The sequence below is a fragment of the Hylobates moloch genome, unplaced genomic scaffold (genome assembly GCF_009828535.3).
Source record: "Hylobates moloch isolate HMO894 unplaced genomic scaffold, HMol_V3 SCAFFOLD_9, whole genome shotgun sequence".
NCBI classification, from domain to species: domain Eukaryota; kingdom Metazoa; phylum Chordata; class Mammalia; order Primates; family Hylobatidae; genus Hylobates; species Hylobates moloch.
The window spans coordinates 40038028-40062425 of NW_026652284.1; positions in this window are offsets into that span (position 1 = coordinate 40038028).

Sequence of the window (24398 nt, forward strand, 5' to 3'; positions counted from 1 at the left end):
GGAACTAAATATATAAAGCAAATATTAATAGACCAGAGAAGGGACACAGACTGCAATAAAATAATAGTAGGGAATTTCAATATCCCACTTACAACAACGGACAGATCATCCAAACATAAAATCAATAAGGAAACATTAAACTTGAGCTACACTTTAGACCAAATAGACCTGACAGGTATATACAGAACATTCCATTCAGCAGCAGAATATGCATTTTCTCAAGAGCACCAGAAACATTCTACAAGAAGGATTGTATGTTAGGCCACAAGACAAGCCTTAACAAAGTTAAGAAGACTGAAATCATATAAAGTATCTTTTCCAACTACAATAGTATAAAACTAGAAATCAATAACAGGAAGAATTTCAGAAAATTCCTGAATGAATACGTGGAAGTTAAACAACATGCTCCTAAACGTGCAATGGTTCAAAGAAAAAGAAAAATTAAACAAAAATATCCTGAGATGAAAGATAATGGACATGCAACATACCAAAACTCATAGGATGCAGCAAAACAGTTTTAAGAGGAAAGTTAATAGTAATAAATGTCTACATAAAAAAGAAGAAAGATCCTAAATAAACAATCTTATATTACACCTTAAGAAACTAAAAAAAAAGAACAAACTAAGTTAGTAGAAAGAAGGAAACAATAAGAATCAGAGGAGAAATTAATAAAATAAATAACAGAAAAACAAGAAAAAATATTAATATATCAGTTGGCTTTTTAAAACAGATAAAGATAACCAACAAACATTACCTAAACTAAAAAAATAGAAAGAAGACTAAAATCAGAAATAAAAGAGGAGACATTACAACTGATGTCACAGAAATACAAAGTGTTGTAAAAATTACTATGAAAAATTATATCCCAACAAATTAGATAACCTAGAAGAAATAGATAAATTTCTAGACCTATACAACCTACCAAGACTAAATCAGGAGGAAATAGAAAATCTAAACTGATCAAGAATAAGTAAGGAGATTGAATTGGTAATAAAAAGTCTCCCACCAGTGAAAAGTCCAGGACTTGTTAATTTCACTGAAGAATTCTACCAAACATTTAAAGAATAATACCAGTTCTTCTCAAACACTTTCAAAAAATTGAAAAGCAAAAAGTACTTCTAAATTCATTTTACAAGGCTACATTACCCTGATACCAAAGTCAAGCAAGAATACTGTAAGAAAGGAAAATTACATGCCAATATCCCTGATGAACATAGATGCAAAAAAAGTCAACAAAATACTAGCAAATGAAATTGAACAGCACATAAAAAGTATCATTCACTATAATCAAGTGGGGTTCATCCTAGTGATGCAAGGATGGTTCAATATATGCAAATTAATAAATGTGATTCATCACATTAACAGAATGAGGTTCAAAACCTACATGATCATCTCAATACGTGCTTAAATAGATGACAAAATTTAGCATCCTTTCATGATAAAAACTCTCAGTGCAATAGGTATAGAAGAATTACACCTCAACACAACGCCATGGCTAACCTAATATTCAACAATAAAAAGTTGAAAACTATTTCTCTAAGGTCAGGAATAAGACAAGAATGTCCACTCTTACTACTCCATTCAACACAGGACTGGAAGTTCTAGCCAGACCAATTAGCCAAAAGAAAGAAATAAAAGGCAGTCAAATAGGAAGGGAAGAAGGTGAATTGTCTCTGTTTGTAAATCGTATGTTCTTATATAAAGAAAACTCTAAAGACTCCACCAAAAACCAGGTAGAACTAATAAATCAATTCAGAAAGTTGCAGGATTCAAAAATCAACATACAAAAATCCATAGCATTTCTATACATGAACAACAAACTACCTGAAGAAGAAATCAAGAAAACAATCCCATTTATAATAGCCATAAATAATAAATTTAACCCAGAAGGTGATAATCTATACACTGAAAACTATCAAACATTGATGATAGAAAGTGAAGACACAAATTAATGGAAAGAAATCCCTAGTTTATGAATTGGAAGAATTAACATTGTTAAAATGTCCATATTACCCACAGCAATCTATCAATTCAATATAATTTCTTTCAAAATTTTAATGCCATTTTTTCACAGAAGTAGAAAAACCAATCCTAAAATGTATATAGAACCACAAAAGACCCTGAATAGCCAATGAAATATCGAACAAAAAAATGAAGCTGGAAGTATCACAATACTTGACTTCAAAATACACTCCAAAGCTGTAGTAATCAAAACACCTTGGTACTGGCATGAAAACAGACACATAGACCAATGGAAGAGAATAAAGAGCCCGGAAATAGGTCCACACATTTATAGCAAATTGATTCTTGACAAAACTGTCGAGGACACACAATGGGAAAATAACAGTCTCTTCACTAAATGGTCCTGAGAAAACTGGATATCCACATGCAAAAGAATGAAATTAGACCCTCATCTCACACACCATATATAAAAATTAATTCAAAATGTATTAAAGACTTGAACATAAGACATGAAATAATGAAACTACTTGACGAAAACAGGGAAAAATCTCCATGAGATTAATCTGGGCAGTGAATTTTTTACTGTGACCCCCAAAACACAGACAATAAAGCAAAGATAGACAAATGGAATTACATTAACCTGAAAAACTTCTGCACAGCAAAGGAAACAATTGACAAAATACAAAGACAACCTATGGAATGGGAGAAAAAGTATTTACAAACCATACATCTGATAAGGAGTTAATATCCAAAATATATAAACAACTCCAACAGCTCAATAGTGAGAAAAAAATGATTAAAAATGGGCAAAAGACCTGAATAGACATTTCTTTAAAGAAGACATATGAATGACCAATAAATATATGAAAAACACTCAACATGACTAATCATTAGTGAATGTAAATTAAAGTCATAATGAGATATTCCCTCACAACGGTTAGAATGACTATTATCAAAGAGATGAAAGAAAAATGTTGGTGAGGATGCAGAGAAAAGAGAACCCTGTATATCATTGATGGGAATGTAAATAAGTACAGCCATTATGGAGAACAGTATAGACATTTCTCAAATAATTAAAAATGTGATCTAGCAGTTTAACTATTGGGTATATATCCAAAGAGTATGAAATCAGCATTCCAAAAAGATATTGCACTCCCATGTCCCTTTTAGCATCATTCACAATAACTGAGAAATAAACCTAAGTGTTAATAATAGATAAATGAATAACAAAAATGTGATATAGACACACAATGGAATAGTACAATTCGGCCTTAAATATCCAAGCCACAACATGGATGGACCTGCAAGACATTATGATAAGTGAAATAGGCCAGGTACAGAGAGACAAATACTGCATGATCTCATGCATATGTGGAATCTGTAAAAGTCAAACTCAAAGAAGTAGAAAGTAGAATCGTGGTTATGAAGGGTTAGGGGTGAGAGGGGAGTTGGACAAAGTATACCAAATTTCAGTTAGGAGAAATAAATTCAAGAGATCTATTGTACAACATGGTGGCTAGAGTTAAGAACAATGTATTGTATTCTTAAAAACCTTTAAGAGGAATGTTAAGTGTTCTCACCTCAAAAAATGATAATGATGCATGTTAATTAGCTCTACCAAACCATTACCATGTATACATGTTTCAAAACATGATGTTATACCCAATAAACATATACAAGTTTTGTTAGCTGAAAGATAATTTATTAAATATAATGTTAAAAGATTTATTTCATGGACGAGTTCATAATAATTTTTATAAAATTTTTGGATGTTTAAAAAGAACACATAAGATGATGAGATTGTTTTTTCTACTACTAGAGTAAAAAGTTACAAGTAAGGTAATTGGAAAGACTAGAATAAACCCTGTGATACTGGGCTAGAGTCAGATAAATCAGGATGAGCCTATGTTTATATATAGGTATACCTCATTGTATTGTGTTTTACTTTACTGCATTTTCCAGATATTATATTTTGTGTAGATTGAAGGTTTGTGGCAACCTTGTGTTGAGCAAGTCTGTTGGCACCATTTTCCCAAAATAATGTGCTTACTTCATGTCTCTGTGTCATATTTTAGGTAATTCTTGCAATATTTCAAACTTTAAAAAGTTTTTTAAAGAATGAATTTTTTTTTTTTTTTTTGAGATGGAGTCTCGCTCTGTCGCCCAGCCTAGAGTGGAGTGGCATGGTCTCTGCTCACTGCAAGCTCTGCCTCCCGGGTCCATGCCATTCTCCTACCTCAGCTTCCTGAGTAGCTGGGACCACAGGAGCCTGCCACCATGCCGGGCTAATTTTTTGTATCTTTAGTAGAGATGGGGTTTCACCGTGTTAGCCAGGATGGTCTTGATCTCCTGACCTCGTGATCCACCCGCCTCGGCCTCCCAAAGTGCTGGTATTACAGGTGTGAGCCACTGCGCCCAGCCAAGAATGAAATATTTTTAAGTGAGACAGGGTCTCACTATGTTGCCTAGCCTCGTCTTGAACTCGTAGGCTCAAAGGATCATTTTTATTATCATTTTGTCTGTTATGGTGATCTGTGATCAGTAATCTCTGATGTTACTATTGTAATTGTTTTGGGGTGCCATGGATCATGCCCATATAAGATGGCAAGCTTAACTGATAAATGTTGTATGTATTCTGACTCCTCTACCCATCAGCCATTCCCCTGTCTCTCTTCCTGTTATCTGTCCTCTCTATTCCCTGAGGCACAACAATATTGAAATTAGGCCATTTAATAACCCTACAATGGCCTCTAAGTGTTCAAGTGAAAGGAAGTGTAGTTGCACACCTCTTACTTTAAATCAAAAGCTAGACACGATTAAGCTTAATAAGGAAGACAGATTGAAAGCTGAGACAGACTAAAATCTAGGCCTCTTGTGCCAAACAATTAAGGAAATCATGAATTCAACGGAAAAGTTCTAGAAAGAAATCAAAAGTGCTACTCCGGTGAAGAAAAATGTGATAAGAAAGCAAAACAATCTTATTGCTGGGATGTAGAAAGTGTTAGTGGTCTCAATAGAAGATTAAACCAGCTGCAACATTCCATTAATCAAAGCCTAATTCAGAGCAAGTCCCTAAATCTCTTCAATTCTATGAAGGTGAGAGAGGCGAGAAAACTACAAAAGATAAGTCTGAAGCTAGAAGAGGTTTATTCATGATGTTTAAGAAAGAAAGCTGTCTCCATAACATAAAATACAAGGTAAAGCAGCCAGTGCTGATGTAGAATCTGCAGCAAGTTATACAGAAAAATCTAGCTAAGATCATTGATGAAGGTGACTGCACTAAACAACAGATTTTTCAGGGTATACAAAACAGTCTTATATTGGAAGCTTTCATTTAGAACTTTCATAGCTAGAGAGGAAAAGTCAACATCTGGCTTTAAAACTTCAAAAGACAGGCTGACTTTCCTGTTAGGGACTAATGCGGTGGGTGGCTTTCAGTTGAAGGCAATTGTCATGTGCCATTTAAAAAATCCTAGGACTCTTAAGAATGACAGTAAATCTACTCTATATGTGCTCTAGAAATGGAACAACAAAGCCTGGATGACAGTACATCTGTTTGCAGCATGGTTCACTGAATATTTTTTGGGTGGTATGGATTGGAAGTTTACTGAATATTTTCAGCCCACTGTTGAGAACTACTGCTCAGAAAATAAAGATTCATTTCAAAATATTTTCAAGACTTATTATTTAAGAAATACACTTTGTAAGGCTATGGCTGCCATAGAGATTTCTTTAATGGATGTTGGCAAAGTAAATTGAAAACATTCTGGAAAGGATTTACCTTTCTAGATGCCATTAAGAACGTTTGTGATCCATGGTTAAATATCCACATTAACAAAATATACACATTAACAGAAGTTTGGAAGAAGTTGATTTCAACCCTCGTAGATGATTTTGAGGGATTGAAGATTTGGTGGAGAAAGTAACTGCAGATGTGGTGGAAATAGCAAGAGAACTAGAATCAGAAGTAGAGCCTGAATTGCTGCAACTCATGATAAGACTTGAATAGATGAGGAGTTGCTTTTTTATGGATGAGTTAGAGAAGTGGTTTCATGAGATGGAATCAACTTCTGGTGAAGATACTTTAAACATTGTTGAAATGACAACAGAGGATTTAGAATGTTACATAAAATCAGTTGATAAAGCAACAGCAGAGTTTGAGAGGATTGATTCCAGTTTTTAAAGAAGTTCTATTATGGGTAGGATGCTCTCAAACAGCATTGCACGCTACAGAGAAATCTTTCATGAAAGAAAGAGTTAATTGATGTGGCAGACTTCACTGTTGTCTTATTTTAAGCAATTGCCACAGTCATCTCAACCTTTAGCAACCACACTGATCAGCAGCTATCAACATGAAGGCAAGACCCTCCATCAGCAAAAAGAGCATGACTCACTGAAAGCTCAGATGGTTCCATATGAACTTTAAAGTAGTTTTTTCCAATTCTGTGAAGAAAGTCATTGGTAGCTTGATGGGGATGGCATTGAATCTATAAATTACTTTGGGCAGTATGGCCATTTTCACGATATTGATTCTTCCAACCCATGAGCATGGAATGTTCTTCCAACCCATGAGCATGGAATGTTCTTCCATTTGTTTGTATCCTCTTTGATTTCATTGAGCAGTGGTTTGTAGTTCTCCTTGAAGAGGTCCTTCACATCCCTTGTAAGTTGGATTCCTAGGTATTTTATTCTCTTTGACGAGCTAATGGGTGCAGGAAATCAACATGGCACATGGATACATATGTAACAAACCTGCACATTGTGCACATGTACCCTAAAACCTAAAGTATAATAAAAAAAAAAAAAGAAAACTAAAACAGTAACATAGTTTTCAGGTAAAGTTATAATGAGTAGGATAGCACTATGCGCTCCATAGGAAAAAAATGAATACAAAAACTACTTCTAACAAAATGATAAATACGATATTCTGAAAAGCGGAATAAAAGATAATAAACACAATTTCTCTAATGATTTCAAGAAAAAAAAAGATTGTAGAAGTAACTCTATACTAGAAACAACAATCAATGTAAATGACTTAAACTTGCAATTAAAGGAAAGAGAGTCTCAGCTATTTTTTATATATATATAAATTATATAGATAGGGATTATATACATTTTTATGTAGATTGTACATGGATATTATATATAAATTACAGATATATGTAAAAAAAAAAAGAAAGCTCAGATGAAGGTTAGCATTTTTTAGCAAGGAAGTATTTTTAAATTAAGGTATGTACATTGGTTTTTCAGACATAATGCTTTCACACACTTGATAGACTACAGTATAATGTAAATATAACTTTTATATGCATCGTGAAACCAAAAAGTTTGTGTGAATTGCTTTATCATGATATTCACTTTATTGTGGTGGTCTGGAACTGAACCTGCACTGTCTCTGAGGTATGCCTGCATATAAGGCATACCTCACAGATATTTTCCCAGGCCTCTTCATTGAAAAGAACTACAAACAGTGACACCCTAGTAGCAATGAACATCTCCAGCACCCAGATTTTTGTTTTCATATGCCATTTTTCAATTAAATGGACCAGTAGTCCTTGGTGAAATAGTTGATTTTAGGATTGAGGAGGGCAAAATATAAAATGAGACTAGCTGGGCGCTGGCTCCCACATGTAATCTAACCTACTTGGGATGCTGAGGAGGGAAGATCGCTACAGCCCAGGAGTTCAAGGCTGCAGTGATCTGTGATCACACCACTCTAACTTGGGCAACAAGCAAGATCCTGTCCCTTTGAAAAAAGAAAAAGAAAAAGAGGGTTACTGAAGGTTGTGCTAAAAAACAAAACCAAACAGAAATAATAGTGGCATGTTTAAAGGATGTAGCAGCCTATCTAACTGCTGGAGCAATTTGAGTAATAAATAAGTAATGATAATATTGGATTACAACCCCTAAAATAAGTATTCATAAATTCATACTGATATAAATAAATAGAGCTTAGTTTTCCTCCCCTTGAGGGTTGTCAGGATTTATTGACTTGCTTTAAATAATAGAGTTTGAGAAGAGAAAAATAACTTTACAGTGAGGAAACCTAAGTGACACCACATTAACCAAGTGATTAAGGTTAATATAGCCATCTAAAATTTAGGTAACAGTATTGTACCAATTTACTGTAGTTATGTAAAATATTAACAATAGGGACACCAAATGAATATTTTGTAGGAACTGTCTGTTCTACCTTTGCGACTTTTCTATAAATGTAAATTTATTCACAAATAACGTTCTTTAAGAACAAAATGTTCTGCAATTATTGGTTGCAGTATTTTACATATGTCTTTTATGTCAATTTATTTGTAAGGTAATTATAATCTTAATTCTTTGATGTGTGTTTTGAAATTTAGAAAGCTTGCATTGTAGTAATAATTCTATTGGACAAATATATGTGCACCTGTAATGTGACTTCAAACTACATAAAATAAAAATGGACAGAACTACATAGAGAAATAGAGAAATCCATAACCACACTGAGAGATATTTTTGTTAACCTTTCTATATGTTTATATTATACATACTTTCCTTCTTACCAGCATACAGTTGGGCCTGAAAAACGTATTTTCTAAAAATGGAAATATTTAGTCAATAGTATAAATTACTGACACATTGGGATTTAAATTCACTATCCTTTGTCCTTACTCCAGCTTTTGTATGTTCTCCTTTTCTCTTTGTGTCATTCTTTGAATTATTATTTTTATTATTTTCATACTTATTAGCTTGTTGATTTTATAGATTTTTCCTTTTCTTTAAGTGGTTTTCCTAAAAAATTACATCATGAATCCCTTGCATCTAAGAGTCCTTGGTACTTTTATCCTTTTCTTAGAAAATGTACAAGTCTTAAAACACTTTAACTCTATTTATCCTCTTTTTAGCTTATATGGTAAATTTGTTATTTTGTTATTTTTATCTTTATATATATATAAATGTTTTCTTAACAAATACACATACACGTGTGTGTGTGTGTGTATGTGTGTATATGTGTGTGTGTGTGTGTGTTTTAGAGATGAGGTCTCACTCAATTGCCCAGGATGGAATGCAGTGGCACAATCACAGATCACTGCAGCCTCAAACTCCTGGGATCAAGGGATTCTCCTGCTTCAGCTTCCTGAGTAGCTAGGAATACAGACACATGCAATGACACCCAGCTTAATTTTTAAAACGTTTTTTTGCAGAGTAAAGGTCTCACTAGGTTGCCACACACATATTTTTAAACACTATTATACTCTTATAATGTTTTAGAAGCAAATTTCATTCAAATCTTTACACATGTTTATCATTTTTATTGCTCATCCTTCCTTCACCAATTCCTGAGCTCCCATCGGGTTTCATTTCCCTTCTGCCTGAAAAACACCTTTTTGTATTTCTTTCAGTGCTGGTCTGCTGGAGCTAAATTTTCTGTTTTTCTTTGTTAGAAAATATCTTTGTTGTACCCTCACTTTTGAAAAATGCATTCTTTGAGTATAGCATTTTCGGTTGGCAGTTTTTTTTTTTTTTCCATGCTTTGAAGATATTAATCCTGTGTTTTCTGGCTTCTATCGCCTCTGTTGAAAAATCTCCTGCAGTCTGATTCTTGGTCTTTTCAGATTCATCTTTTTTTGTCCCTTATGTGATTGTAAGATTTTCTCTGTTTTTAACATTTTCAAATGATATGCCTATTAAAAAAATTTATCCTGCTTGTGGCTCAGAATGCTTTTTGAATGTTTCCTTTGGTTACCACTTTTGGACAATTCTCAACCACTATCTTTTCAAATATTACTACAACTCCATTTTGCTTTCCTTCTGGGAAAGCAAATTACATGTATGTTAAATACCCTTGGTCTCTTTCTCCTCTATTGTTTATTTTTTCCTACACAAGTTTTCTATCTGTTTTGTTCAGACTATTTTTTCTGCCTGCTTTCTAGTTCAATAATATTCCTTCTAGTTCTGTTTAATATGCTGCAGAATTTATCCAATGGATTTTTAATTTTGGACATTGTATTTTTCTGGTCTAAAATTTTCTTATTTCATTTTATAGTTTTTAGTGTTCTGTTGAAATTCTCAATCTTGGATTTTATTTTCTTAAACATATTAAGCATAGTTATTTAATGTCTCATGCCTGCTAACTATTTTGTGGGTTCTTTGTGTATCTATTTTATTTTCTCCTTATTTTCCTTTTTAAATTCATGTGGTATTATCTCCTTTTGTTCATGGTTCTTTGAGTAAATGCTGGATATTATATGTAGAAATATTTTTAACAGTTTTGCTGATGATATCTTTATAATACATAATATATGTTACATTATATATAATTAAATATATAAAATAAGTATAAATTATTCAGGGAGGATGTATACTTGTTTCTAGAAGTAAGTAGAGGCACTAGCAATCTGGATAATCTAATCTAGTTCTGGATTTGCTTTATTCTTATGGTGTAGCTGGTGTTTGTTGTTCAAACTCTAATTATGTGCAGTTTACCAGGGTCGCTCCTTCTTGTCTAGACATAGACTCTAATACTTGTGCCCCTAGGTAATCAAAGCTATTGAAAGTGCTTTTCAGCTCCTCAGGCTCTCATATGTCTTTTCTTGAATTGGAAGACATCCTTGGGATACATGCCAGGCTCAATTTTCTGGGGATTCTTCTTTTGCTGGATCATATGCCCTAATTCTTCACTACCTTGTTAATCCCATCTTGCTTTCAAAAAGCTTTCATGAGTATTTTTTCCAGATTTTGTGGTTTGTTCTTAATGAAGGAATTGTCTAGTCCACTTTAACTTGAAATAAGTTAGTTACTGCTTTATTTTCTTAGTCTGGTAGAAAGCAAAGTTATCAGTTGTGCATGAAGATGAGAAAGTAAATGTCAGCAGTTTAAGGAGCAAGAAAACGTGTGAAAAGTCAACTATTACCATAGTGAGAGGTTAAACGAACTTAATTATAACATAATACTATAGCATTATAGTATCAGATTATATTTTACTTGGTATTATTAACAGCATGCTTGGGGTTTTTAGTCATTAATTCAAAATGGTACTGGACAGTGTGGTTGGGCTTTCCTTTTGCTGTGTTCTTTCGTTATACAGGTGCAGAAGGCAGAGATTTTTGCTTTTATCTATGTCTTTGGTTTTGAAATGGCTACATTGTCTGAGGTATATACCCTGGGGTTTGTTGCTGCATGCCAGGAATATTTAGGACACAGAAACACACACAAGGAGTTTAGGAGCAGAGGTTTAATAGGTAGAAGAGAAGCAAAAGAGAAACAGCTGTCTCTATAAAGTGGTATCTCAGCAAAAAGATGGGCAGGGGGCACATGCGCCCAATATTATAGTCAGGTTTGAAGAAGTGGTGTCTGATTTACATAGGGTTCACAGATTGGTTTGATCAGGTATGACTTTTACATAGCACAAGGGGAAGGCTGTTCACTCTACCCTAATGGTCTTTCCAGTTGATTGGGGGCCATCTTGTCTGCTTCTTACTGTACATGTGGCTGACAAAGAAAAGAGAAGATGAAGCCACCATCTTGAACATGTCTAGTCCTTAGTTCCTGCCAGCATTCACCCGTGCAATCTCCCTGCTTGCTTATCTGTGTCTGCAGCGCAACTTTACCGGCTTCTCTTTGTTAGAAAATGATTTGGGGCTGCTTTTCATAAAAGGAAAAGCCTTACGGAGGACTCCCATGCCCTTACTATCTGCCTAAGTGATTTCTTCTTAACTCCTGTATCAGTTTTGTCTAATAAACCTAACAAAGACTTTGAGGGGCAAATGAATCCAGTTAATCGGGGAAGAGAGGTGATCATGGAGGTGAAAGAGAGTGAAAGCTCTTGAGATCAATGAATAGAAAGTCTCAATGGGATAGAAAGATGATTGGCATTAGAGCACTAAAGGAAGACAGCTGGAAAGAAGTAGAGCTCAAAGAGGGATTCATGGAATTGAGGTTGTTGGGAGATTGTGGGTATTGATGGTAACAAAGTATGAGGGAGATTCATAAGAGAAAGTCACTGAATCATTGAGATAAATTGGAGGACAAATTGAAAGGGAAAAGTTGAAGACCAAGAGCTGGAATATTGGAAGAATTACTTATGTGCATACTGAAATGGCCAATAATTAAGACTCGGGTAGTCTTGGTCTAACAGAGAGCCATGAGAAGTGAGAAGAAATAAAAAGAGAATTGAAGAAACATGGGAATTGGTAGGAAACGTAAGTAAGAATAATAGGCCATATAATCTCATAAGGTTGTAGGTAAAGAGAATGGTCTGGAAGCATCAATTAGGTTAAACCAGATAACTACTTCACATTCAGTTTTTATTTATTTATTTTGCTAGGGGGTGAGGGAGAAACTACTGCCACCATTTGAGAAGCCTGCTGGGTAAGCACTGCCTGTCAGAGACAATCAGATTTTCATGATGAATCGTAGATTCCAATTGGCCCTGTGGAAATTGATGTATGTCCACATTGAAAGACTATTGTTGGGAATAAGGAAGAAAATATGTATGAGACCATCAGGCATAGACTTGCCTACAGTATGAGTTCCCTTAGCTCTAGTGAAATACCAGTTTCATATTGCTTAGGATGAGTCTAAAATGTGTCAAGAGAGAAGGAGAGTTTTGACAATTTCTTTTGACCTCTTGACAATAAGCACTAACCAAGTATGTGCTCTTTCTCCACACACAATGTGCACAATTCTGCCTAAAAGCTTACATTAGAATGCCTTTGGCAGCAAATAACAGAAAATACAACTAAAATGGCTTAATTTATTATTTATTAACTCAAACAACAAAAGGTCTTCTGGTAGGGTGACTTCATGTTTTTTTTATTAAGGAGATCGATGACATCTTCAAGGTCACAGCTTCATATTTTCTATTTTTGTATTCTGCCATGCTCAGCATTTTGGATTGTTTTCTCATGCTGGTTTTCTATATTCACCCAAGATAGCAGATGCAATTGCAGCCACCACATCCAGGTAATCTGGAGGAATGAAAAAAAATATTTCCTCCTGTGTGCAACTTAACAGTGAGAAGAACTTTTCACAGCCACTTCCCCTTATGTCTCACTGTTCAGAGCTTCATCCCATGCCCACACCTAGGGCAGAGGGGCCCATGAGTGGATCCGAACAGATAGTGTCCACCCTCTGAGGCTGCCACCTCCTTCCTTGAAGGACATACCTACTTACATGTTGAACAAAATCAGGGCATTGTTAGCAATAAAGAAGGAGCAAGGACTATTGTTTAGCACCCAAAAGTGTACTTCACTCTTCTCCCTTTAATCTTTTAAACAGTTGCTCCTGATATTATTTGTCACAATTATATTCTAGTTATCTCTTGACCCTAAACTTTCTGACATCTGTTTTTTCTATGTATAAACATACAGATATAATACATACATAGGCATAGGGTATATTAATGTTCTATTGCTGCACATCAAATCACCACAAGTTTAGTTTCTTAAGACGACATACATTTATTATCTCACAGTTTTCATGGGGCGGGAGTCCAGGCGAGCTGGCTCTTTGCCTCAGCGTCTCACATGGGTGCAATTGAGAGGTTGGCCGCACAGGGTCCTTTTCAAAGTTGATTCAGTTTGTTGGCAGAATTTCGTTCCATGTGTGTATAGTCATGAGGTGTCCATTTTCTTGATGGCTGTTAGCTAGGTCCTGCTCCCAGCTCCTAGAGGCTGCTGCAGTTCCTCGTCATGGGGTCCCTATAGGTGCACATAGATGTTCGCTTTTTCCAGACCATCAAGACTGCCTCTGACCTCCAACCCTCTCCATAACATAACCATAGAAATGTCTATCCCATCACCATTTGCCATATAATGTAACCTAGTCAAGAGCAACTCTCCCATCATATGCACAGTTTCCACTTACACTTAAGTGGAAGAGATTATACAAGATGTGCATACCAGGGATTAGAAATCTCGGGGACCATCTTAGAATTTTGCCTACCAAAATATATATATGTGTTTTGTTATTATAATTATACTAGTTTTCATTCCCATACAGATTTACTCCTTTGAAAGGAGAATCTTTTTTCCACTCTGCATTCAATACAAATATCTATGCACTTTAATACAATAAGGACCATACACTCATTCATTGCAATGGATTGACCATAAGAGCTGAATGTTCCAAACTGAATTTAGTATCCAGAAAAAAAAGCCTTTGTTGGTATAGTGGGGGTACAGTTTTCAATATCTCTTCTTTGTCCATTTGCTTTTTAAAATTCAAATTCTTCCCAAAGAAGTAAAACATATTTTCATAAGTCCTGCCTCAGAATATTCTTCTCCTTTCTTGTCTTGTGGTGATTTGTCTGTCTCCTCCCTCTCTTAGGTGTTTGAGATTTTCTCAGATTGGGTAACATGGGGCCTGACCCAGAATTAGCTTGTGTGGAGCAAATTTGTGGGAACAAAGTCAAGACAGTTCTGGGTGGGGAAGTTCTCTAAGGAAAACAAGGAGAAAGTCTCATCTAAATCCCATGAGTTCAGAGTTTAAGGTCTTTAATTACATTTTTAAAAATGTGCTAATTAATGTAGCAAGTGACTATGATTTAAAAACCTTATTCTGATCCTGATTCAAATAAAACAAACTGTAACACATTTGGAGACAATCTGAGAAATATGTGTTAGATGCTATGGAGGAATTATTGCTATTTTGTTAGGCTTAATAATAGCACTGAGGATTGTAAGAAAATGTTTACAACTTTTAGAAATACGTTCAGAAGTATGTAGGAGTGAAATGATGGCTGGGACTTGAATTAAAATTATGCAGGGAAAGAAAGAGAGAGACATGAGAGAGGAAGAGGGGGAGAGAGGAGAGAGAAAGAAAAGAGAGTGCACGTGCACAAACAATAGATGAAGTAAATGTGGCAAATTTTTGATAATTAGGAATCCTGTGATGAGTATCTCTAGAAATTCATTATCTTAACCTCTTTTTCGCATGTTTTAAGTGTTTTTTAATAAAACATTTAAAAATGAGATTTGCCAAGTGCCGTTAGGCACTTCTGCATTTGAATGTCTTTGCATAAACTAAAGGAATAATGTGGTAGGATACTTATTTTCCTTTTATATTTTTATTAAGAGACCCAAACAATAACGTGATAAATACATTGAAAATAGATAACATCTAGGTCAATTTTAAAGTTATCTTCTAACATTTTAAAAGTCATATCTGAATTAAGCCCACACTCTTGGGATTGTCTTGAATCAAAATTTATTTTCCTTTCTCTCAATGCTTTCAGAATATCTTTTGAATTCACTTGGCAAGGTATCTGAAGGCTTGCCTTTATTTATTTATAAATCCCTAGGTTCTGCCTGTACAGTTGGCAGCAAGACTATTATAAAATAGCTTTCCTAGTAGATCCTGTCCTTCTGTGTATTGACCTCATCAACAGAGACACTGATAACGGAGAGTGTTATAGGGACAACCTAAGTAAGCAGATTGTGGTGGACAGAGGAACCAAAATGTAATGCAAAAAATGCTTCTGTGATGGCTCTTGCCCCAGCAATGAACACTCAGATTTGTCTTTGCCATGACTCAAGTCATCCAAGGATGGGCTAACAAGGACCAACTCACTTTTGCTTTCTGTTTTGCCAGCTCTTCTGCTCTTTACAGTGGAACATTATGTCATCCTGATTAGCACACAGCTGAATAACCTTCTGTCTTAAATGTTATCAGCAAGCCTTCTCTATTTTTTTTTAATAGAATTGATGGAACTGTATTATGGGTTGAATTGTGTCCCTTCAAAATCCATATCTTAAAGTCCTAATCCCAGTACCTCAAAATGTGCACGTAGTTGGCAACAGGGACATTGTAGATGTAGTTAGTCAAGGTGAGGTAATTAGGGTAGACTCTGATGTGACTAGAGTTCTTACAAAAAGAATGGTGTGTGAGGAGAAGAGACATACAGAGGAAAGCCCGTGATGACACAGGCAGAAGACCATCATCTGCAAATCAAAGAGTGAGGCTTCTAAAGGAACCAACCCTGCTAACACCTTGATTTTGGACTTCTTACCTCCAGAGCTGTGAGAAACTAAATTTCTGTCATTTAAGCCACCCAGTCTGTTGTGCTTTGTTATGGCAGTTCTAGAAAATGAATACAAACACCAGATAAATATTAGATGTCTTTTCATTTGCATTGCCACGTATTTATTTTTTGCCTATGTTTGAAGCCTTCAAACGTTCCTAAAGTATATTCCAGTAAAATGCCCACTTCACTCATTTAGGATGTATCTATGAAGCACTAAGGGATGTGAAACATCCATTCCTTTTGACTTATAGTTAATCAGTTCCACTTAAGGACAGAGAAACCCCTAGCTTTGGTGCTGAGTTATCTGATGTGCTCTCCTTGTTGCCCTTCCCTGCTTTGGCAGTTTCTCCTTTAGTTATCCTGATTAGTTTTCTTTCTTTAATGTGGGGAGTGGAGGGTGTGGTGAGGAGTATCAAACAAACAAGATTAGAGTAGTTGTACTTGAACTAGTATTTTTCTTAACAAAAGTTTTTATTTTTAAATTAAATCATACCTCTAAAGTTTAGTAGGAAAGAATAAAAATAGAAAAGGGCTTCCCTAGACTATACAGAACTCCTAGGAAATTTTCTTTATAATTTGAGTCTTGTTTCCATTGTGTGTTACTTGTATAGCTCTGAGTAAGTTACCGAACTCTTCCAAATTTCAGTTTACTCAGAGACAAAATAGACAATCAATCATAAGAATCTTTCAGGGATCAAGTAAGATAGTCAATACGAATAAATTTCTAAAATATAAAGCACTCTGGAAATCAAGATCTTGGCAATTATTAGGTCTCTGAAGGCAGAGTTTGTATCTTAGTTTAAACCAATATTCTTGTAACACTTTGTAGCATATTGCCGAGTGCATGGAGAAATCTTCATACTTGTGAAATAGAAATAATTGTTGAAAATAATTGGAGAATGGGGAAACCTAACATCTCACCTTTTCTCCAGAAATGAACTGAGGCTAAACACACAATATTGATTTATTACTGGTGGTGGCAGATCATATCTTCCAAAGATGTCACTGCCAATACCTCTATCTTATCCCACATGCTCTTCTTACAATCTGGCTGACACTCATCTTCCTGAAAGATGAGTCTAAGCTCTCTCTCCCTGTAACTGCGCTGAACAATGGAGTACAAGTGATGCTACCATGACTTCTGAGACTGGGCAATAAGGGGTATAGCCTCCCAATCCTTCTCTCTCTCTCTCTCTTCACTTGCCTTTCAAAGCTGGCTACCACATTATAAGAAAGCCCCAGACACATAGAAAGCCATGGATAGATGTTCCAGGCAACAGTCCAAGCTAAGGTCTCAGCCTGCATCAACTGCAAGAATGTGCATAAGTGAGCCTTCAGTTGGTTCGAGGCCACAGCCTTCAAGATTTCTGGATGAGGCTCCAGGCATCGTGGAGATGAGCTGATCTCACTGGGCCCTGTCAGATTTTCTGACTCACAAAAGTGCGAGAGATTACAAGTGGTAAATGTGTTTTAAAGCACCAAAATACATCTATTGTGTGGCAGTACATAACCAATACCTTGGTGAAGCTGGATTAGACAAAGGAGAGCCTCTTTAGGGCACTCTGAACTGACAAGTGATACTCCTGGTCCCAGGCAAAGAAGCTAGAGAAGGGCTGTGACTCTCTTGACCTTCCCTATGAGTGAAAGAGGCATGGGAGAGCGTCCTGTGTACTGGGGGAACAGGAGAGGGTGAGGGGAAATGTCTGCATTTCCATGAAGCAATGCTGCCCTGATTATTATATCTACATGGATGGTTGGCTCTCTCCTGTCTCAATTTGGGTAAGTCACTTCTCCTACCATGGAGAGGAGTGACTGTAAGAAGTGTTTACTTCTAAAGTTCTGAACTCCTGTAGAAATATCAAAATGAGATGTGTTCACCAACCATGAAAACAGATCATTAAGAAAATTAGAAAAGAGAAATCAAACAATTATTTTTAACTATAATGTAACAACCATTTTTAAAAATAGTAAGGTCAATTTGTGTGTGTTTGATATTCCTAGCACACATTGACCTACTCCCCAGTTATAACTTTTCCCTCTCTTGCCTGACCTACTTCATCTTAAACGTCACTATGGTTATGAAAATAAGGAACCTGATTAACATCAGTAGTGGTCACTGGACCACTGAGAACACATGCAGTGGTTTCAAAGGAAGAAATTGGGGACAGAACTAATAATACTGAAATACTGAAAGGTGGAATCTGGTTCTGAGTAATGAGGATGTGGTTTCTGAAATCATCTGATCTGCTCTACCAGAGCTGATACAACTTTTCTTTATGGAAAAAATAAGCATGAAAGTACCCGGTGGTTCTTTTTAATCTGGTGCTATTTTAAAATTGTATGACAGCATTAATACTTGCTCTTTCCTTTCAATTGACTTCCTTGGGGATTTAATCTGTAGGTTTCCTCTTTCTTTTACTCAAAAATAAGAACTTTTTTTTTGTAGTGTCTATGCCGCTCAATTGTCCATGTTTTTCACTACTTTTTCACAGGAGAATGCTATTTTGTCTTGGTTTTTAAGTTTTATGTTTTTAATGTAAGGCTTCCGTACTTAGAGATTGTCATTTCATATAAAAACATACTGACACTTTCAAAACTCATAATTAAATTGGATGAATATCCAATTTATAAAATTGCTAATGTTCTACAATTTACCTTTTCCTACATCTATTTAATTGAGCAATCTTCCATTAAAAGTTTAGCAGTGAAGTATTTTTCAAACCCTGCACCATTTTTTTCCTCTATAAACAAAATAAATACGTTTATTTTTAGACAATCTTATATTAAATCAAAGGGGTATATCAAACCCTCTAGTGGAAAAGGGTGCCAAGAGAGATGTCTTCCACTGATTTTGTCTTGGGATAAATGTGTTCTCCTTCATTTAACCTACTCCAAGCCTGTCTCTGAGTCAAAACTTGTGTTGGCCACTTCAAATGACAAAGATACAACTTGTCTACTGAAAGGTGCTCCGAAAGATTACTGAAAAATCATAAGAAATTTCAGCTGCCTATAGATGTTTCTGGTAGATTGAAGAGATTGACCTTGAGACCAACCTTAAGCAATCTTGGTATTTCTCTCTCATATATTTCCCTGATGGGTATGAGTATCACTTGCATTAAAAATGATGGATGTTGGCAATTTCGTATTAATTGCCACAGGAAAAAAATCTTAACACCTTCTGATGGGCTCTGACCAGAGAGAGAAAGAGACGGAGACTCTATTGCAGCTTAATATGTTTCCTGGCAATTTTTGTGTAAACAAGTTTGAACTGGGGCCTTGGAATAGCTGAGAAAAACATGTCATTGGCAATTGTCCTAGAATTACAAACAGTGCAAGAAAATGATGAAGTCACCTATTCAAGTAATCTCCAAGCTCAAAAAAGAAAATAGGACATTTATTCCGTCTCACACTTTTCTTGGATCTGCTGGAGAGGAACTGAATCTCAGCAAGTTCTAAAAACAACTAGATTTGTGCTTATTCTTACTTATTCCTAGTAGAATTTCTCTCATCACAGACAGAATCATTTATCACTTTATAATGTGCATTTCCCCCTCACAGTCTCCATGTTTTAAATTAATTAAATGAACTTTAAAATATTTTAAGAACTCAGTACTGAGTACTTCTTCAGTGTGTTTTTAAAATGGGACTCTTTGGCATACTTTAAAGCCCTGTTAGTTGAGTGTGTGTGTGTGTGTGTGTGTGTGTGTGTGTGTGAGAGAGAGAGAGAGAGAGCATGCCTGTATGTGTGTTAACCTACTGAGCCTTCTTTTTACTATATATTGAAAGCAACTTGGCAGAGGTAATTTTTTTCTGAAAAATGTCTGGGCATATCATGGTTAGTCAGTTGTAGTATATCCCGCAGACCTAATAAGGACAAGTTATTGTTTGTTCATTCAAGCAGAATATTTACTACTTCACTTCTGTTCCAATATATTAATTTTATTCTTCTCTTAAGCTTATACCGCACTCTATATTTTCCTTTGAGAGAGCCGTGGCAGAGAGTAGTCTAAGCCCGAGACTGGAATGTGGGGTGAGTGTGCATGGGGTGGAGGGTCGCGACGATTGTGTAAATAGGTCAAAGACACTATAGGTTAGATGTGAGTTAAATAGTGAGTCAACCATTATAAATTAAAATGACAAAAGGATGGCTTTATTTTCATATTACACTTTCTGCATGCACTAACAGAAAATGAATTTACTCTGTAAAAATATTACTAAGTACAGGCCCAAAAGATTATTAACCAAAAGTATGAGTTTTGATTGTACAGCTCAAGATTATTATGAGGCTGCAAAAAATAGTTCTGATAGAGCATTTTTCAAAAAAGTTTATTGAGACAGGTATAGTTCACATTTAATAATCAAAAAGTCTCCATTTGCAAAGAACTAATGTTCATCATTGTAGTGAGCTAATCTGATTGGAAAATTCTTGGTCTCATTTGTGGCACTGGATGTACCTCTTTTGGCCCTGTGTTTTTACTCTTTTTGCTACCATGCAGATTTGTGATGAAAAAGAATCCCCACATATCTCACTTGTGCAGGTTTGGCCACAATAGTAATAGATCAGACTCAAGTGAAAAAGGAAGAGCTGTGAATTTTCTTCATACACTGTGGACTGACAAATAAATAGGTGCTTTTAGTTTTCTTAATGATAAAATCAGATCAACTAAGGGAAATTCAGTCAGTTGCTAGGTAGGGAAATAACAAAAACACACCCAGTTAAACAAAAATATTGTTTCAAGGATTTTGTATCAAATAATAGAAATTCAAAAATGCCTGAATTAGCCAAAGCAGAATGGAATATTTGCAGACTGCAAGTACATAGCATTTTGAACACAAGGAAAATGATTATTTATAAAGACTTCTACGTTACTCTCAAAAATTTATATTCTAAACCAATAGAAAAGGGCAAAAGCACTGTTATTCTAATATCTTCTTTTCATTTTCTTGAAAATTTTATTTTGGGAAACTCCCTGTCTGAGTTTTTAAGTATATAATGACCAAGAGATTGCATTATTCTTATTAGTTAAACAATTAATTTAAAGAAATAATCGAAGATATATGAGTTAGAGAAAAAGATGAATTAAGATGTGGGCAATTTTAATCAAGACGCACTATATTCAGTAAACTCCATAAGATCAGTGAAGGGAAAAATGTATTAAGGTTAATCAGTTTTGAAGAAATGTAACTAGTAGATAATGTGCCCTGTTTTTTTTTTCACTATGACAGGTGTAATAAGCACAATCGCTGTTCATCTGTATTTCACTGGGCATAAATGCAAATTTCACATTTTCACAGAAGAGGGAATTTTATTACATTATATTGATTTAGAAATAATTCATTAACCTCTACTCCTTCTTTTTCTTTACATATCAATCTGTCTCTATTCAGGGCTTTATCTTCATTTTTCAAGTGGTTACTGTGAAGTGTCTTATATTGCAGGCTATTAAAAAACCGTCTTTTATATATTCAGCTTTGTCATTCTTGGCGCAAAACTGGTACTTCTTTTCTGTACATTTTTGGACATTGTTTTGGTGTTCAGGAATGTTTGTTATGTTTTCTTGAAGTCAATTGAAGACAATTTCATGGTCTCATATAGTGCAAAATACTTGTTGCATCTTTCATGGACCTTCACTAGTTTTTGGAAATGAAATATATTAATATGCTGATTTTTTCTTCTCCCTCCAAAATCAAGTCTATATAATGTAGATGGATATGATGGGTCTGAGTCTTTTATATTTGATCAGTGACTTTCAATGAGGGAGGAGAGAGATGTTATGATCTCCTCGCCCAACCTGGGACATTGGACAATAATATCTGGAGACAATTTTGATTGTCATGAGTGGAGGGTTTCTTGCTACTGACTTCTAGCAATGGAGGCCAGGGATGAAGCTTAATAGTTTACCATGCATAGAATGGCCCCCGACAATGAAGAATAATCTGGTCCAAAATGTTAACAGTGTATGAAGTTGGGAAAACCCGGATTAGATGGTTTGCATTGAAGTCTAGAGTTCATTACTCTTTAGCAGTGTGAAATCAGATGCAGCTTAACTTCCTTGTGCCTTTCTTTCCCTTTCCCATAAAAGTTGAAAATTGAAACCCCAAATAAATAATCAGTGATGCACAAAAATGTTTATGCACAAGGATGCTTACAAAATTTTACTTATAATAGTAAAAGGTAGAAAACAAGCTAGATTGTTTGGTACAATCATGACTCATTGCAGCCTCGACTTCCCAGGCTCTGGTGATACTCCCACCTCAGCCTCCTGGATAGCTGACTATAGGTGTACACCACCATGCCCAGCTAGTTTTTTGTATTTTTTTGTAGAGACTGGGTTTTGGCATGTTGCCCAGGCTGGTTTCAAACTTCTGGGCTCAAGCAATCCACCCACCTTATCCTCCCAAAGTGCTGGAATTTCAGGCATGAGCCAGCCCGCTGGCCTGTTTTCTTTTTTATTTACTCCCTATAGTGACCAATCCAGATCTTGGATCTTAGTACTGAGAAATGTACTTGCTGATTGATCTGTGGCTGCATTAGACAACTTGGTTTGATGCCATATTCCTATCCCCACCACTACCCCAACTTCCAGTTTCAATTCAATTTAATGTGATTTGATTCATAACTATTAACAGAGCACTTATCTGTTTCTCTAATAAATACAAATACGAATAAGACAGGATCCCTCTTTACCACAGTCTCAGGGCCTGGCAGGTAAGGCAGATAGAGATGAGAACATTTTGTAAAATTGGGGGCAGTACTAGGTACAGTTTTTAAGAATGGAAGAAGCTAGTGGTGGGAAAGGAGACTATTCCAGGTGTTCCCTTCATGTTGCACCGACACCTTGAAAGTGAAGAGTTGAGGCATCTTCAGGAACTGCAAAAGATCTGATGTGGATGGCTTGTTGTGGACAGTAAAATAAGAATGAGAATTAGACTGTAAAAGAAGTCTTGGAGCAGATTAGAATGGTCCTTGACTATTGAGCTAAGGAAACCAGGTTTTATTCTGTGTGCAATGGGGGAATCACTGAAAAAGTTCTTAATGGGGAAGTGGAATAAAAATAAACTCTGATTAGTGACTGAAAAGGTCATGTAGCTAAATTTAAAATCTGTTGTATCTTACATAAAATAGGCTAACTTACAACTGCGCTCAACTCCTCCAGGAAAACCACATATTTAGTGAGTATTTTTGTAATTAATTAGAATTAAAGAATTTTGGGACAAAATTAATGGGAGCAAGGACAGTATCTTATGCCCTGGTCGTGATATTGGTTGAAGATATAATGATAGTGATTGATTCCTGAATAAAATTATTATTTCTATCACTAAAATGATCAGATAGAATTAATCTGAGAAATTCATTTATTATACAGTTGAGAAATAAATTAATATCAATGCTTAAATTATTAATTCCAATTCCAAATTTCCCAAAGCAAGAAGTATGATTTGGATACATACTTTTGAGTATATATGTCACGTGGCTGATCTGTAGGATTTACTTTTTAGCAGATGACACCCTTGGTTTATAACATTGTTAGTAAATTCATTTTCAGAGAGAAGAAAATCTTGCTTTAATGGCAAGAAAAATTAGTTCTTACAAATTCTAACTTCAGTGCTTATGTTATTAATTTTAAAGAATGGCCAAGGGAAGCAAAAAGAATTTGCTTATCTGAGAAAAAATATACTAGACCAGAGAACCTGTCCACTTTCTTTTTAGATGATTCTGTGGAATATGTTGGCCCATTACCAAAATCCATATTTTAAGAATTATACTTCTTTCTAAGCAGTGTTTTGCCGTCCATTTCCAAGTCTAAGGTGATTTAAATTACATGATTTCCCTGTGCATTTCAAATAAGGTTTTTAATATTTTAGTTTTAAGTAATAAAATGCCATTCAAGTGTGTAATTTATTACTAAACCCATTAATATTTATAGCCCCAAAATGATTTTCCTGAATGGAGAAAAACCTCTCGATATCATTTCTTGCCCAGGAAAAAAAGGGAACAACGATGACAAATCCTACGATAGAAATATATTAAATATAAACATTTTTTAGATAAAGAACATAAACTTTTTCATCAAGTCATTTTCTATAGAATTCTGCACTCTGAAATTCTAAGATAAGTTTAATTCATAGATTAAGTGTTTGGGGATGTTTATGTGGTTGTGCAGCATTCTCTGTAAGCTCCAATTTTGGAAACTTTCTTTTGAAATAAACAATTCAACTGAATGAATGTTCCATGTTATGTATTTAAGAAAGAGATTATGATGTCTAGTGGTATCAGTCATTAATATCATTCAATAAATATTTATCCACACATTAATATGCACCAGGCACTGTTTGAGGCCTGAAAATACAGCAATGGTGCAATAAATTTCCAACATCTACAGTCTTATGGAGCTTACATTTCAATGGAAATTGGGGACTATTTTGTTTTAAT